The following is an 18,597-nucleotide window of genomic DNA, read 5'->3' on the forward strand; positions in this document are numbered from 1 at the left end:
AGAAGAAGTTATGTGAACTCTGCCTATGTGACGGCCATACTGCTGACAAGTGTAATAAATCGGATAAGCTTGGTGTTTGTGGTACCAATAATTGCGACAGATACCATTCTAGGTTACTCCATGAGGCCAGTGCTGGTGTGAATACAGTCTACAAGTCAAGTTCTGCACCCAGCCCCTGTACCTTCTTACTTCAGTTAGTTCCTGTTGTAGCACCTGGCGGCGGCACCTGCCACGCCACGGTAATGTTTGACTCTGGGGCAAATTTGCCACTTGTGTCTGAGAAGTTATCCAACAAGTTGAAGCTGAAATCTACCGGCAGATATACAACTTTTTCTGTAGCTGACGGCAGTGAGTCTTCCTGCCGCAATGTTGTGTTTTATCTGAAGGATAGGGACGGCAATTTGAGGGAGTTTGAGGCAGCTGTCATGCCTACCCTCGGCGGGGCCAACGAGATGCGCTCGGTCCACCCCGAAACTGCCGCCGAGATATTTAAAATGCCGCCAGAAAGGTTTACATATATTAGTGGAGGCTTAGATATCATCATTGGAAATACACATCCTGACGTGTTTCCATCAACCTACCAGAAAGTGGGCCAGTCTATGTTGTGGCGAACCATTTTTGGTAGTGGTTTTATCTGTACGAGTGCTGACGGTGGAGCTGGAGATCAAAAGTCGGCATATAAGGCTGTCAGTGTCAGTGGAGGCACCTTGCCAGACTTTCTGACGTCTGAATCGTTTGGCGTACAGCCGCAGGCACTTTGTCCAGGATGTACTGCCTGTCAAGAGTGCAAGGCTATGGCCGACGGCACTACCTGGGACCAGCGTGAGAGGCAGAGGATAATTGAGGCAGGTTTAACACTAGACTTGCAGTCCAACAAGTGGACAGGTCAATATGCTTATATTGAAGATCCTCACACTTTACCCTACAATGAGAGTTTAGCCCGCAAAATTGCTGAAAAGGATCGTGCCAAGATGGTCAAGGAAGGTACCTATGGAATGTATGTGGAGGTATTCAACGACGCCATAAAAAGAGGCGTTTTTCAAAAAGCCACGCCTGAAGAATTGCAGTATGAAGGGCCTAAGTCTTGTTCATCAATAGTGGTTGCTTTCAAGGAGGATTCAAGTTCCACACCCATGAGATTGTGTGCAAATAGTTCTCTGACGTTCAAGGGTACCAGTTTTAATAACATAATGCTGGGAGGCCCGCCGCCAATGCAGAAGATTTTTTATCATTTGATGCTTTTCCGCGGTTACAAGGTTGGTATAACCGCGGATATTTCCAAGTTTTATAACTCCATCCTGGCCACAGAGTTCGACAGCCAGATGAAGAGAGTTTTATTTTCCCCGACGCCAGATGGTCCACTTGAAATTTACCTGACTAAAGTTGTGAATTTCGGCGAGTTGGCTGCGGGAAACTTGGCAGTTACAGCCCTGAAGTTGACGTCCCGCCTGTTCGGCGGAAAGAGTGAAGCAGAGGTCAAGGAGATGTATGGAGAGGGGCAGATAAACGGTAGTGAAATTGTTGCTAAACCTGAATTATGGAAGGAGCCACAAATACCTACCTACCCTGATGAGGAATTCAAGTTACCTCAGATTCCAGTTGCAGTCAAGCTTGAGAAGCACAGCTTCATAGATGACGTTATTTCGGGAGCAGGATCGAAGCCAGAAGCCAAGGAGATGATGAAAGAGGCCGACAGAATTATCGGCAAAGGTAGTTTTTCCTTCAAACAAGTCATTTATTCTGGAGATGATTGCCAGCCGACCAAGGTTCTTGGGCTGATATGGAAGCCAGCCACCGATGTGTTGTCCATCGCCACAAGAGTCAACCAAGATGGTAAGGTCAAGGGAAAGAAGGTGAAAGAGGATGCTGATTTGTACAACCTCCAGGACGCCTTGGACGAGAATCTGACAAAGAAGATGGTCCACAGGTTCGCCGCCCAAACCTTCGACCCGATCGGGCTTTGCAGCCCTATTCTGTTGAGAATTAAACTTGTCTTGCGGAAAACATGTTTGCTGAATTTGGGCTGGCAAGATTTCATTCCAAAAAGTCTACGGGATGAACTTGTTAAGTCGCTGGAGGACAGAGCTGAGGTCGCTAAATTGGAGTTTGACCGTTGTGTGGTCCCGGAGGAACCAACTGGCCTTCCATCCTTGATGATGTTTTCGGATGGGTCATCAGAGGCTTATGCATGTAATGCATATTTGAGGTGGCCAACTAGACAAGGATTTGAAACGTTTCTGCTAGCCACCAAATCAAGAGTTGCGCCGGTCAAGTGTGAATCAATTCCACGCCTTGAATTGATGGGATGCCAGATGTCCACAAGGTTGTCAAAGTCCATCAGAGATGCCCTGCCCTTTGATATTGTCAGAGTGATGTACTTTACTGATTCATCGTGTGTTTTATCACAAATAGTTTCCAACAGTGCTATGTTGAACACATTTAATTCTCATCGCATTGGAGAAATTCAATCTGCAACCAACAAGGATGACTGGAGGTGGGTCCCGGGGACACACAATGTTGCAGATTTGGGCACCAGAAGCACCTGCAAGGTATCAGATTTGGGACCAGGTTCCAGGTACAGATTGGGCCCAGAATGGTTGCGCCAGGATGAAAGCGCGTGGCCGGTAAAAACTGCCGAAGAAGTCAAGCAGGTTTTACCCCCAGAGGAGTTGAATACCAAAATGGTTAAGTTATGTTCAATGAAAGTTGCCGGAGAAGCCGCTGAAGATGTCTTTAGGTTTAAGCACAGGAGATCATTTGGACAGGCCAAACGTATTATGGCAGCTGTCCTGCAAGTTGCGAACACCTGGTTGAAGAAGCTAAAGAGCAGACAAGAAGGTAAGACTACAGCCGCTGGTAGTCATGTAGCAGCCGCAGATTCTGTGTACAAGCCGTCTTTGTACAATTTTATGGCGGCGGCGGAACTTTTCATTGTGTCACGAAGCCAAGAGGATGAGTGGATAAATGACACTAAAGGCAATTATGCGTCATTAAATCCATTAGTGCATGAAGTATCATTGACCTGGCCTGTCGTTGGTCCCGGAGGAAATTATGTGACCAGGGAGATGAGAATTCTTAAAATGGTTGGTCGTGGAGAGCCCGTCATTGACGCCATTACTGGTGGCCGTAAAATGATATTTGAAGACATGCCAGGTTTAATAATTTTGGAGCCTGGTAATTGGTTAGCTGCTGTTTTTATGAGAGAAGCGCATGTTGAGCTTCACTCTGGAGTCCGTGGAACTTTAGCTGAGAGCCGCCGTTGGTGCTGGATTGTGAAGGCAAGGAGGTTGTCCATCATGGAAGTGAAGAAGTGTTGGCCCTGCAGTGTTGAGAGGGCTAAGGAATGTCGTACTACCATGAAGGATGTGTTACCTGACAAGTTGGTCCCGAGCAGGCCTTTTGAAGCTGTGCAAGTCGACCTGATGGGTCCGCTGGTTACGAGGAGAGCTGCCGCCAAAACGAGGAGTCAGACAGCAACGAAGAAGGTGTGGGTGTTCGTGGTGGTCTGCAGGTTCTCAGGGGCGTTATGGTTAGATGCCTTGGAAAAGTATGATACCAGCAGTATCCTGTTGTCCCTGCGCAAGTTGGAAGCTGTTCATTGTCTGCCGAAGGTCATAGTAAGCGACATGGGCACACAATTATCCGGTGCTCGCAAGGTTTTAGAGCAGAAGTTGGGCAGCCAGGTAGAGTTTTCTTGGTCTCAGATCCCGGCCCGAGCCCACCATTTCATTGGGCAAGCTGAGAAAATGGTGGGATTAACCAAGAGATTGCTGTCCAAGAAGTTGGTGAATAGTTCTGTTAATTTCAACGAGCTCCTGGTGCTATTGGCGGAGGTTAGCAAGTTGATGAATAGCAGACCATTGACGATAGAAGCTGCGAACGACGTGGAGAATTGGCGGCTGATTACCCCTGGCCAGCTGCTGGGAAATGTTGACCGCCAGCCGTTGTGCAATGTGGCGATGAAACCGGAGGACCAAATTTCCTCCAGGTTGAAGTTGTTAGAAGATTTGTCTGCCCAGTTTTCGACTGCCTACCGCCAGGAGATCCTGCCGAAGATATTACGGATGTCCAAGTGGAAGGATGAGATGGCGGAGCCACTAGCTGACGGAGATATAGTTCTGGTTACGAGTACCAATCCGCTGATGAGATGTTTGAGGATGGGCCGAGTGACGAGAATTGAGGATGGGAGAAAGACTGCAAGAGTCTTGTTCAGGCTGACAGATAAATCTCCCCTGGAAGAACATGCTGTATCAGTCAGGCAGTTGTTAAAAATTATGATTAATAATTGATTCTTATTTTATGGAAATTGAGATTTTTTTTAGTAAAAAAGCCACATTTTTCATATGCCTATTTTTATGCCTAAAATAAGAATCAAATGAAATGCGATTAAATTTTATTCTATTTCATATGCTCAAATTTAATTTTATTGAGTTTAATTTCTTTTCAAAAGTACAATTCATTATAAAACTTACCTGAAAAGTTTAACAAAAAGGAATAAATGTGTCGAGGTTGCGTGATTCGATATTTATTCTAAGAAAAAAATCAAGTATTTTTTAGCAGATTTTTTTAAAATTATATATGAATTTCAATCAAGTAAAACATTTTTTTATTCAGATCAAGGAATGATTGAAAATTCATATTTAAAGTCTCATATTTTTTTTTACAAAGAAAAATTGGTATTTTTTTTCATAATTCCGATGAAAATTCTAACGAAGATATTATTTTGCTATTCTTTAAGTATTAAAAAGTTTTATTGTTGATTAAGATATTACAGTTCTTATTCATTAGGTTTGAAAAACTTTCTGCCCAAGGATTTTGAAATATTTTTTCTTACTACTCTTTTTGATGCTTAACAAATTTAGTTTTAAGTACCTATAAATCTTAATTTTCTTGTCTAAGATTTATTTCGTTTTATTTTACCATAATTGTTTACATTTCAACCTGATTTCGTAGGTACTTATTGATTTATTTATAATGATTTATTACCTATTGATTATGAAATGATTATCATTTAGTATAAGTTGTTATATTTACAACATCATGATTAATAGGATTATCTATTTTAGGATTTGTGTATGTGATCTTGTGATTGTCATGTGCATGGAATGTTGTATGGTACAAACCAATCCCCATCCTTCTATCCTAAAATGTGAGGTATTATGAGTCCTAGTGAGGAGTATAATATTGTGTATGCATTTCACGGGGTTTCATTTAGTTAGGAGCAAAATTGTCACGTTTTCGGGATGTGGCTATTCTCATGTGATTATGGTGAGTTGAGTTTAGTGAGAAATGTTGCTAGTGCTCAGCGCAAAAAAAAAAACCTTGAATCTCGTTAAGGAAGTTAATTTGACTTTCAAACGGGGGGTGTGTCTTAACCTCTTTTCGAGGAAGCTTTGTGTTTATCAAGTTCGAAATTAATTCCTTATCATTATCCTAAAACTAAGCGCAAATGTCGTCTTTTTTGGCTTTCCTTTCATAATGTGGCGCGGCATGGATTGTTTATATATTTTGATGCGCACGTTCGTTACTTTTGAATGAGATATGAGTGTGTGAAGATTTCGGAGAACAAAATTGGGCCTATCATTGGTCTCATAGTGTGTGAACGACCCTAGTATACCAGGGATTTGAAACCATAAGAACTTCAGGTAGAATTTGTTAATTTTATTAGGAAGAATGGTGTATAGGACGATTATATGTAGTTTTAAAAAGGCTTTAGCCAGCTAAGCATGAAACTTAATTATGATTAATATATGTTTTAGTAATTTTTATGTGCCTTTATTTTTGCATTTAACAATGATTTATTAAACCAAATAATTTTCCTTTAAAGCCAAAGTTTCCAAAGATTCTTAATCGTAGAGAAAAATGATTTTTAAAAAGCAATTAAGATTACGTGGTTATAAATAACTGGAATTATGAACTAATTGATTTTGTAATTTCAGGACTTTGAAATAATTTCATCAATAAATCTATATTCAAACCTGCTGTTGAAACTTGATGGTTCCTGGTATTGGGGGTTTGTATGTTCGCCAACAGATCTCGAGAACTTCCCGCTAATTCGGAAGTCAAACTCAACCAAAGTGTCATGGTTGAGACAAAGCTGGATATTATACGATGCTGGACATAGTTTTTTCGTATGGATGAGAACCGGTTCCTATCCACCGGATTCGAATGAATACGAGAACTTGAATTATTATACTTGACAAACTCATGGATAAAATAGGTCCTTTTAAATATTTCCTAAATAAAGCATTGCAGATAATCGACCTTCGATTGTTTAATATAGGGGAGGGAGTAGTCATATATGCCTAATAGAATTTTGTAAATTATTTGGTTTTCCTACTTTCCCCATTATCTGCATTCTAAATTGGCGAACATAAAATAATTCTGGAATAAAAGAATACTTATAATTTGATGTAAAAAACAACAACAACAGGCAACTCTAGTCTATGTAGAGCTTGGGAGTTAGCAGTCTTCAGTTTTAAATTATCAGCTATTCGTGGCTGCCAAGCCATGGACAGTGCAGTAGACAACGGACAAAAAATTATATTGTAAGCCAAAAAGGGATGATATTTTCACGTTTCTTTGTATCAAGCGGAAATGTATTGGATTCTGAGAAATTTTACTCTTCTTGAATTCCTGAAATTGAATAAATTTGCATAAACATTTAGCAAAATGGAAACAATGAAAAAAATCTTGCATATGTCATTTACGATTTACGTTCAGGGAATATATAATTTCCAATTAAAATAAACAAACAAAACCATTTTTGCTTATTTGATATGTCGGTAACTAAAAAAATCTGCATAAAGCTTATCTTAAATCCCTTACTAAATTTCATTTTATTTTTTTGAGCTGTATCATTAGTCATTATTAGGATGTTTTAGTTCGCTTCGCCATCCCTACAGCAAAATCTTGATCGCGTTTCTGTATATTCTCATTTAATTAAGAAAAATTTGCCCAAAATTTGCTCTTTCAATGTTTGACTTAAAATCATTCAGTAAACTAAAATTACTTAACAAGTTTTAAATATTCAATTCTTTTGTTTGCCTAATTGTTATTCTACAAAAAATTGTTAGCCAAGGCCAAAAAAGGATTTAAAATGTAAGGGTTTATTTTTAATCTGTTTGATTGATTGGCTTTATGTATACATTTATTTATGTTCTTATTTAAAATTATAATGGTTCTTGATTAGACTTTTACATCTAGGTCGAATAGCTTCAAGGTCCTAGGTTGGCTTATTAAACTTGATCTTTGATTTGAGTTGTTGTTTTGATAAGCTTGTTAACATGGAATTTCTCTAATTTATTTGTCAACATTTCAGCACAGTTTTCAAAAGCAACTTTTTTCTACAACTAGGGCATACCTACATGAATATAATTTATTTCAGTATTTGTGATTTGTGATTATACTAGCAGATGCAGGGCAAGAAGGTGGCAAAAATCTCATTGAGCCATCCCAAGGCTTACATCTAAAATAAAACCAACCCTTGACCAATGTAAAGCTTCCCTAAAAGCTTAAGTTACAGACAAAAAACTGACCACTTTATATTATTGGATAAGATGCTCAACTAAATATTATAACTAACTACTATGCAAATTGTTGCTAAGTCAGAATTAGTTAGTCTAATGGTTATATTTGGTCACTTTATTATTGTTACCCAAAAGTAAGAAGTACGAACATAATTTATTTGGTAATTTTTGAGCTTCGCATTTTTGTTTGTTTTCATCCTGTGTTGCAAAATAGTTGCATTTAAGTTGTAGTAATCGAATAATTTTTAAAGTTTCAATTACAGAATATTTTAAGCTTTTCAATAATGGAATAAAAAGTGACAAGATATGAATAAGAAATTGAGTTATTGCATTTTGATATCTTAACATGTAATATGAATGCGTGGGACATCCTCCTTTTAGTTGGAAATTCATCCCCCCAACCATTCCCCATACCCCAACTCCTTATTGTTGTGCCCAAATGGAAAGCAAGTGCATAATTTGTTTGACTAACTCAATACTCACTACTTACCAGTTACTGCATCTTGTTAGCAAGCATATTACACTCTAGGTCCCTCAAGGAGTCTTGTCAATCAAGATTTATTTATTCATTATATGAAATTAATGAGGAAAATTTAATTTTTAAAGTTTTTAGCCTCTAACTGCTTAAAACTACTTATAAGTTAATCAATAAAAATTAAAATGTATATAAGGAAAGCAGGGTAATTAGGATTTTTCGGTTAAGGTAGAATTTTTCTTGGACATGTTTTCCATTTGAAATATAAATTAAATAATTATGGGAATCTTCCCTGAAATGCAAAGCACATTCAATTCATTTATTTACCTGAGGTTGATATATAGGCTGTCATGTTATGTTTAAGGATGTTGATCAAACATTATTAAATTAATTGGTTTGTTATCAGTGATATTAACCTTGATAATAGGTGCTATCTAAAATAGGAACCTTAATCTTACTTGAACTGAATTGAATGTAGTTTGGTTAGTGGATGATGCTGTGTAAATCTGGCAAATCTGCACTAAATCATGGTTAATCAACAGAGTTGCCATGTTAAAAACTTTTAATACAAATATAATATCATTAAAAGCAGAGCTGGATCTTTAAATCGTTTAGTGGTGCGCTAAATTGGGGCGATCCAGTTCGGCGCACTTAGATACTATTAGATTTCAATCTTTAAATCAAAATGGAATGGGCGAACCAGCGCGGCAATGGCACTCAAGAAGTGTCATTGCCGCGCCAAACCAGGGTGAACTGGATCGCCCCAATCTAGTGCACCACTAAAACGATTTAAAGATCCAGCTCAGTATAAATTACTTATTGACTAACACTACAGAAATTTTGCAGACCTGCTTCCATTTTTTTTAGGAATGAATATTTTTAGCCCAAGGGAATAAATGATGGAGCGATAGCTCATCATTTATTTACATCCACAATTGGAGGGGTTGTTTATGTGAGAATGATTATTTCATTATGTACTCAAGAAAAAATTTAATGGCATGAAAACATTAAATGTGGAATCTTTGGCCACCATGAACAAGTTTTACTGTCAATTGCAGATAGATCCATATTAAATATCTGCACTGCACCAGGGAAGGAGGTGCAAATATTAAGTAAATAAAAATAAAAATCTATCTTTCCCCAAAGTATTCCAAGTACTAAATGTAGCATTTACACTCAGAAATGTATTTTCTAATGCCCTGTCTTATATCCCTAGAAGTGTACTACCGATTTAAAATATATATTTATACAAAATCTCTTGCAAAAAAACACCTGCATGTTTTCAAACCTGAAACAAATGAAAACAAAAAAGACTTCACATGACCTTTTTCTCTACATAGTTTACTTATTTAAATTGGCTTCCAGTATATGTTGTAACATAAAATAATTTCTATCCATATTAAAGTTAAAGTCAAATTATGCTTCTTTCACTCCATGCAATGTTTTTCAGATCCTTTGTTACTTAAGCTACGAAGCCGCTAGTATGATACAAAGTAGTACAATGTATGTCTGTATGTTCGTCTGTCTGTCTGAAGCCTAAGATCTCAGTAACCACTGAACTGATTGGGCTCTACTCCTCAGGGAATATACCTAATGGTCTTGTGATGGTTTTAAGCTATTTTCTTGGGGGGTGAGAGACCCCCAACCCCCAGAAAAAAAAGAACCCCTCCCCCCCCCAAAAAAAAAAATTTCTTTTCTTTTTAAAACTAAAATTAAAGAATAAAACAGTATACTTGACTTAACTTTTAGTAGCTGTGAGTGATATAGTAAATCAGTCACAGTGTAGAAAGAGGATACTTTTAGAGATACTATTCTTTAAAAAAAGATAGAATATAGGCTGCAAATAAAAACAATGTCTGAACATTAGCACAGCATAGTGAACAGAAAAGAGTTTTGTTTGAATGTTATCAAAGAAAACAATGTGGACTTAGTGGGGTAGAAAAGCTAGGTAATTACTTAGTCTCCACTCACTTAACAGAACTGTCAATATATACATATTTTGGTCAAGTTCATCCTATATTTCCTAACTTATAAAACAGATTAATATAAACAAAAAATGAGAATAATGTGATGTATCTGTTATCTGTAAATAAGTTGGTGAGATGAATTAATCATACACTGATTTGTACTAAATATTATTACATTTGTGAAGTAGACTCAAGATTTTGGATACCTTGGTAGTCATAGTCATAATTAAGTAAAAAATTTCAATGGCAACCTAGAATCTGGTTCATTTCAATGGAATAGAAACACCAGATTAGTACAGATATTATAATTACTTAGAAAGAAATTGCACATGGAATAAAATACAAAAATCATAGGAATATATTCACATTCTACTATTTATAAAACCAACAAAAAATATGATATTCTTTAAGAATATGGATGTTGATCCTTTTGCACACTTTTTGGCTAATCCTTTTTTGCTTCCCAATGAGAGTGCATTTTTAAACGCTCCTTAATTTTTGTATCTTGTGGCGTGGAGTGAGGAGTTTAGGGGGGGGGGAGAGCTGTCAGTTTGTGACATGTATGCATGGGAGGCTTCTCTGTAAAGTTAGGAAGGGAGTTGAAATTGATAGAAATTTTATTTTGAGAACTATAATAAATTCTTGTATAAAATGTAAAATTTATTTATGTAGATCAACGTTTTTTTTATCAAATAAACAAGGATGAATTCTATTTTGGGAGATGGCTAAATGTCGGCTAATTGATCCTCTAATTTTCACAAAGTAGATTTGGAACCTATTATATTTTGCATGCCAGGTTAGAGGAAAAGTGGGAAAGGAAACTCCTAAAAAAAAGAGAAGAATAATAGACGTATTTTTATGACTTTAGACATGACACTTTAAGCTTTCACTTTGAATTATCTAAAACGTGTACTATTTCATAGAAGGTTGTTTCAGGGAAATTTTAAACCATATGAGGGCTAGGGAAGGGATTATTATTCCAACTAAAAAGTAACAACACGTGAAAATATACAATTTCGTATTTTTTATTCTACATGCATGAAAAAAACGGAACTTACTGGATAAGATAATATCTAGAGTCCTGAAAATTTTCTTGTCAATGGAAGCTTCGTTTTAAATGGTCGAAATAGTTCTTGTTTTTATTCATTAGGACAAGGAAAATGTAAAATCGTCACCAAAATACAAATGATTATGTAATGTAAATCAACAAGGATGCTAACAATCAATATAGGCAAATGTTGACCAATTTAATGTAAAAACAATTTTAAAAGAACATCAAGCTAATTTTAACATGAAGTTTAAACATTTAGGGTTTATTTTATTAATGATATCCCTGAGTTCATTCATTTTAGTGAAAACTTTTATCTTTTTAATGTTTGTTATCCCATTTTTGTTAAAAATTAAATATTTTGTTAAACTATCATTGCTAATACTTATAACTAAAGACCGCTCACTAAAAATTAGTAAAGATGAGTGTTTATCAAGATGGACTATTTATCTGGATAAATTTGGTCTATTGTCCTTGATTATTAATAAAAAAAGCAAAGAAGAGAAGCCTTTAGAATATCTACGCAACTAAACATCTTCCATGATTTGATTACGACTTTTTTTGGTATATATTGCATCATAATCTATGGTTATCAATACTAAATAAAAAAAAACATATTAAAAATTTAATAAGTTCCTATTAAAAACTTTGTTCTAATTTACGCTTACAGGTTAGAAAAATTGCTTTTCCTCCACACATTATAAATGAATTAGAGATTCATTTCCTAAGAAATTTTCTTCATATCTAAAACTGTCTTTATGTTTTTGTAACATGACTGACAGACCGACGACCAAGTAAATTATATACCAAATGCCCAATGAAATAGGTAGTCTTCACACAAAAAATCAGCCGTCTCTCTTGAATGGCAGCCGAGAATATCACATTTTCCCCATAGAGTTACGGACTGATGAACGGACAGACAGTCAAAGTAAAGCATAGAGTAGATTCGATACTAAAAACTCCTCAGAGCTATCTATGATTTTACAGGAATATCTTTAGTTAGGAAAGTAATTAAAGTGTATTTGCAATAGTTCTAAGAGTAGAACATAATTATTTCTTTTAGTCTTATTATGTCAAGAATCTAGGAAGGAATTGTGCTAAATTGATGATTGAAATAAATGAAGAAACTTCCCCACTTTTGGCACCAACTTTTAGAAATATTGCCTTTTCTTCCTATAATTAATAGAATGGTATGTTGCAAGAAAAAAAGGAATGCAGTAGTGAGAACATAAGAGATAGATAAAAAGGGAAAAAATAAAACAAATAAGAAATGACAACAGTTTAGATGCCAAGGTATTTCCAATACTCTAAGTTTGATATAGCATAAGTAGGTGAATATTTTAAAATCTTGGTTAGACAACAGTTTCGGCCTAGATTCAAACCCTTCACCTCCTCGCTAAGAAAGGGTTATCTCCAATGAATGTCTTAGAAAGTATGTAATCTTATTATACACATAAAAAAGTTGTGATAAAAGAAAATATAAAAAGTGCAAAGAAAAGATTGTTTGCAGATTGTTGCGAAATTGGATTAATTTGCAACAGAATTAGGACAAATAGTATACTTACAAATAATGTCATAAACAAGTTCCCATGCGGCCATAGATTCATAGATGTGTGTTATTCAACCAAAAACCTATTAAGTTGGAGTGTACGTTAGTGGTCAGCGACTTAATACAATTTCTGGTCAAAAGCAGGTCTACAAAGACTAACAAGTCAATGCCAAATATAAGATGCTGTCAAAATGAAACAGACTTGAAAATGAGAGAAAAGAACAAAAAATGAAAGGGATAAGAAACCTAATTTCTAAATATCTGAGAGAGTAAGGGAAGATAACGTTTAAAGAGATGATTGCAAAGCCACTAAAAAAAGAAAAAGATAAGAACATGTTACAAATGTGTATTACAAAAAGTGGGACATAAGAAATCAAATTGGTTTGAAAGGCATAAAAATCCTATTTTATAAAGTAGAAAGATTTTTTTATCATTCATCATTAAGATCACGGCAACTACTGAAGCTTGACATAGGTCCTAGGATTAGTAGTTTAAAATCAAGTTTTGGAATGGTTTTAGGCTATTTTACTACCAACTTTTCCCTACAGACAAATGGCGCAGCCTTTGGTTTTTAGAAAATTAATTGGATGTATATTTTTACCTGATGTTAGCATTGTTACTGTAAAAGTAAAGAATTTTCCCTAGGGCTCGGCAGCCGCGTGTCAACTGCCTGTAAGCCTCAGGTAAATCAACTTTTTTTAATTTGAAAAGTCAGCTAAAAGTCTAAACCTGACCTCAATATGGCAATCCCTCTTTCAAAAAAATTCAAAGCGATTTTTAATTTTATGCTTAGTCGCGGCTGCCGAGCCCTGATTTTCCCTAAAAGAAAATGAGCTCTGCAGTTCAAAAATCAATCATTTCCATTTGGTTACAAAATGTTAAACTATTTACAGGCGGACACAATCTATACCTTTGCTTCAAAAAATTACATCATGATAGAGTTATGTTGCTGTTAAATATTTATGTTATTTTTATATTGCTAACCAACTTTTTTCTTATTTGCATATCATAGAAAAAGAAATTAGTATTTAATAAGCAGTAATCTTGTTATTTTTTGCATCTGTTGATTAACGTTGAAGTGTAAGCTTCAATTCGGTCAAAAATGGTTATTTTGATAAGGTAATCAAGTCTTTTGCTATAAAGTTTTAAATATGTTGATTTAACTTTTGAAAATTATTAAAATGAAGATTTATGAATAATTTCAGGTGTTTTAAGATCCAATTGTTGGTATCAACTGTATTTCAAAAATCAATATTTAAATAAGAAATTGTACTAGAGAATGCTATAAATACTTTAAATAGAAAAAAAGTTTCTTTCCAAAAAAAACTTTCCTCCTTTTGTAATGTTCTAAGTTGGAAATGAATGATTTTTTATTAAATTTTAAATCTTGATTGCTTGTTCTCGAGGAATTTTAAATTTTGGCAAGTAATAGTTCTGATAACGATTTGTACATTTCTATATGTTTAATTTTAGTAGAGCAGCTACCGTTATATAGGGCTTATACATAGGTCCAGATTGGTGTGGTTTTTCCTATTTTCAAATTTTAACGGCTTCGCCCTGGAAGCCTCTAGGAGCAATTGGGGGTGATAGGTTTAAATTCGACAGCCCAATTTTTCGTTATAGTTTTAAAAATAAAAAAAATATGGAAGAATTTTTTTCTATGTTTATTTTTCTTGGGAGGGTAATGGTTTCCCTCCCAAAATATACATAAATATTACCATGACCTATGAGACGCTTCCCTGTAAAGGAGAATCATATTCAGGTTCAGCGGTTAGCGAGATCCTTCGGTACACATAGACAGACAGAGATCCTTTTACTTTATTTTAAGGATCTCTTTGAAAAAATGATGACCCTTATTTTTGAAATAAATTAAATAAAAAGGTTGAGTAATTTTAACCTTTGCCTAACCACTCTGCGGGGCTCCTAAGCTTGCGTGGCCTATACCTTCCCTATTTATTTTTTTTTAAATTATTTTGAAATTGGGAGGGAGAGGTTTTGTGCTCGACTATGCACTTTAAGGGAAACAACAAATATTTGCTTATGGACCACTTTTATTTAAAGTAAAATTTAAGACAAAATAACAAGCATTTTAAAAATTTAAGTTCAGCGTAAATAAAATTAAATTGTAATTCAAAATTAACAAATCTCTAATATATTTATAGTGGGACACAAATCATAAAAAAATTAAACAATTGATTATCGCATCAGATAATGACGCCTTTTTGTCTATAGTAAAGAAACACAGATTAATTTTTGGCAATGAATTTATAATATTCAAGATTTAATTCAATTGCTCCTTATCTTCGAATCTTAAAATTTACATGCTGCTAAAGCCCCTGATTTGTCTGATATTCACATTGAAAGTAAAGCTATCAGGTCAGTACACCCCTAGTCATTGTCTTGTTTAATGTGAAGCATAAAGTATGAGGACATGAAACCCCTGTTCTAACCTTGTTTCATGTTAAGCATAACCTGTCATCTCAAGTTACTTAACTATGCGAATACACATAACAATCAATGTTTATTCTAAAAGTAGGAAACTCAATTGATAATAATATATCCCTATTATTATACCTTAACTTTTTGTGGTTAAGCTTCAAAATTATTAGATCTTTTTTTCTTGGAAACTTTTTTGAAGAAAAAAAAAATTTGTAAAAAAAAGTTAAACTTTCATATCAAAATAGAAAATAGGTATTTTATTGGATTTTTGAAGTTTACTACTTTTGCTATTTAACTTTGATAATTCCTTTAAAATATTGCATGAAGTGAATATAAAGCGGTGGGGGTTCTTCATTCATCCCCTCGGTTAGGTCTTTCTTTATTTTATACCCCTAACTCGACTATTTGAGTGATCATTTCCATATCACTTCAGCTATTTATCAGAATTTTTATATTATTACAACAGCGCAAACTGCCTTCCTCCTTCCCTCTCATTACATTAAACAGCTACTCTTTTTTGACGACAAATTTTCTATTTCCTATTGCTTAATTGCAATTGTAATACACAACCGTTCATAATTGCGGAAATGAAGACTCACCACTGAATTTAATTCAAAGAAGACTTCAAGAGATACTTCTAGTCTTCTGTTTATTTTTAACAGAACTATTGCCCCCAAAATAAAATAGCTTTAAACCACCGCAGGACCAGCAGATTAATTTCCTGATGAGTAGAGCCGAATCGATGTAGCGGTTACCAAAATCGTAAGCTTGCGACAGACAGACATCATTCTTCTTTGTATTAGAGATAAATTTTAACAAGGGCAATTATGTCCATAAGTAGAGCAGCAATAACAGAGTTTACCTGAGTTGAAAAGTTAATGGTTAGGTACTGCCTTCCCCATGATATAATAAAAAAACTTCCCCAGTTTGGATCATACATACAACAACAAAAAACAGAACAATATTATATATTTGAATTAATAGATATAAAGAGGAGAGTATACCTTGTAACTATTGGAGCCTGCTGGGTAAATGAGGACAGTGTACATAAACACAACAATTGTCTTACAAAGTAGAGATTCAAAGACATTGAATAAAGTTATACATATCTTACGAATATATATATATACGAATGGCAAAACTTTTGAGCAATTATGTCAGTTGCTAAATCAGCTTTTAAAAGTTTGTTGTACATTTTATTCAAAGAAATTAAATACGAAATAAGAAGATAAAGGTTAGATTTTTTAAATGCATTTTCTTCTGTTATCATTTATAACAATTTTTCTACCGATTTCAAATTTGGCATAATGATTCCTATGACAAATGGGTAGTAACTGTATGATAATGACCAGAAAGTCCATATGTCCAACCTAAACATAATTATTTTTTGCTTTTTCTGGCAACATTTTTTATATGATATAATTATCCAATTCATTTATTGATTCCTTTGACGATCCTTACAAAGTTTAAGGCAAAGCATTTTCTATAATTAAGAATTAAAACGTAAGAAAGTCCATATTAAGTATTGTGTATTTATTTTTAAATTTTTTGGATAAATTACTACAAAATTTTAGTTCATACTTATAATAGTGTTGAATAGTAAATGCGTTGTTTATTATACATATATTTGTTAAGTTAGTTTGTCATCAGTGTGTAAAATATTCTTACCAATTCAAGCAACTTAGACAGGAAAAAGTAAAAACATACATGAATATTTCAACCCCTTCATAAATTTACTAGCAATCTAAAACTTATTTTAATCAAGAGTTTAAATCATGCATTGTTTGTGATATTGGAGAAGGGGTAACAGATAGAGATGGATAGAGAGAAAGGATACTTAATATTTATTTAAAGAATTTTTCACGATTTCAATTTTGAGCAGCATACCTTTTCATAAAAATTAAAGTACAAATATCATAAGCGACAATAAAACCAAATGTTTGTTTTCAAAATTAGCATTTATTTGAATTGCAATAAAAGGGTGCATAATGGCTATTTTGCATATTGATTTATTACAATTGGCGATTATTTGAATGATTTATTTAATGTTAAGATTGAAATTTGGCAAGAAAACAATATATAACGTACAAAGTAAGACAATATGTATACGCCTGTCTGAGCTAAAGATCTCGGTAAGGCTCTACTTTTTAGGGAATAAAGTTAGTGATCCTGAAATGGCTACTGAACTAGGGGAGGGGGGAATCCCTCCCCCTGTATCTTCTAAAAAATTAACTTCAAGAAGCTTTATATTGATTATCAAAAGTCCTAACTCTTTCTACACTTGAAATGTTCTTTCATACTTTTTAAAAAAAGTTTTTGTTGCAGTGAGCGATACAGGGATAAGATAATATTTAGTAAATCAATCTTAGTATTATTAAAATATTATATATGAAGCAGCTGACAAATAAATTAAGAGAATTAAGTTTTATCTAACTTCCTTTGAGCGTCCTGATTTTCAATGCACATACTTACATTTAATCCTAAGTTACTTTAATAAATTCTATTTAAGATTCGTTGGAGGACGCTAGGACACTTTTTGTTGTAATGAGAGAGAAAATTTATTTCTTTGAGAATTGTTTATTTATAGAAAAGGCATGTACATCAAACCATTTAAATCATGTACACAATTTATATCATTCCTTGTAAGATTATATTTCTCAAGCGCAAATCATGTATGAATTAATACATCCATTTTTTCCCTTTCCCATATAGTAAAATCTTTCACTGGTTACTAAAGCTTCACTGTAAAGGAGAACTATATCGGTAGAGCGAGAGCCTTGGGTACACACACACACAAATAAACCCCATTACTTTTATGCTTGGATTAAATTATATGGATGTCAACATTATTGTTTAAGGATCTTCTATAGCAACATAACTATATTTTTATGGCCAGCTTAGCTTATATTGATGTTATCATCCTTGTTTTATGTTGTGCACTAACATAACTATATTTGTTGATTGTAAAAACAGTATCCAGTGCATTTTAGAGAAAAATTATTTATCACGCTTCAAACCCTTTTTACCGACCTCTTTTGATGAACAAGAATATGCCCCCCAATAAAATTAAAACTATTTTGCCTCTAACTATGCGACCAGCCAAATGATAATGATGTTTATAATTTGTATAAAATCACACACAATCTTAAAACTTAAATTTCAGTAACAAATAGGAAATAATAAAGAAAAAATGGTGAAAATTCTTGGTTTCCATTTATCAATTTCATAACAAGGAAAGTTTTCTCAGCGTAACTTGCTGTATGTCGCTGCCTAAATACTACATATCGCATTATGGCGGAGTTACGGACGGACATATCATAATTATAGAGTAGCTGCACTATCAGTCATAATAAAAGAGAGAGTAAAACTTAAGTCAAAATAGAAATGTTTTTTAGGATATTGTTGCATTTGTTTGGGGATTAGATTTAGCCAATGAAGTTTTTCTAATTGTTTTACAAAAATAGGACAATTACACCAAATAGATGTTCAGAGATTATGTTTATGAATACTAAAGGGTTTAATCATCTCTCATAATTTAAATGATATTTCATAAAAATTTTAATCAAATTGATATGTTGTTGTTTACTTGA

Source organism: Acartia tonsa, chromosome 6 (genome assembly GCF_053477335.1).
Source record: "Acartia tonsa isolate MP-2025a chromosome 6, ASM5347733v1, whole genome shotgun sequence".
Classification (NCBI taxonomy): Eukaryota; Metazoa; Arthropoda; class Copepoda; order Calanoida; family Acartiidae; genus Acartia; species Acartia tonsa.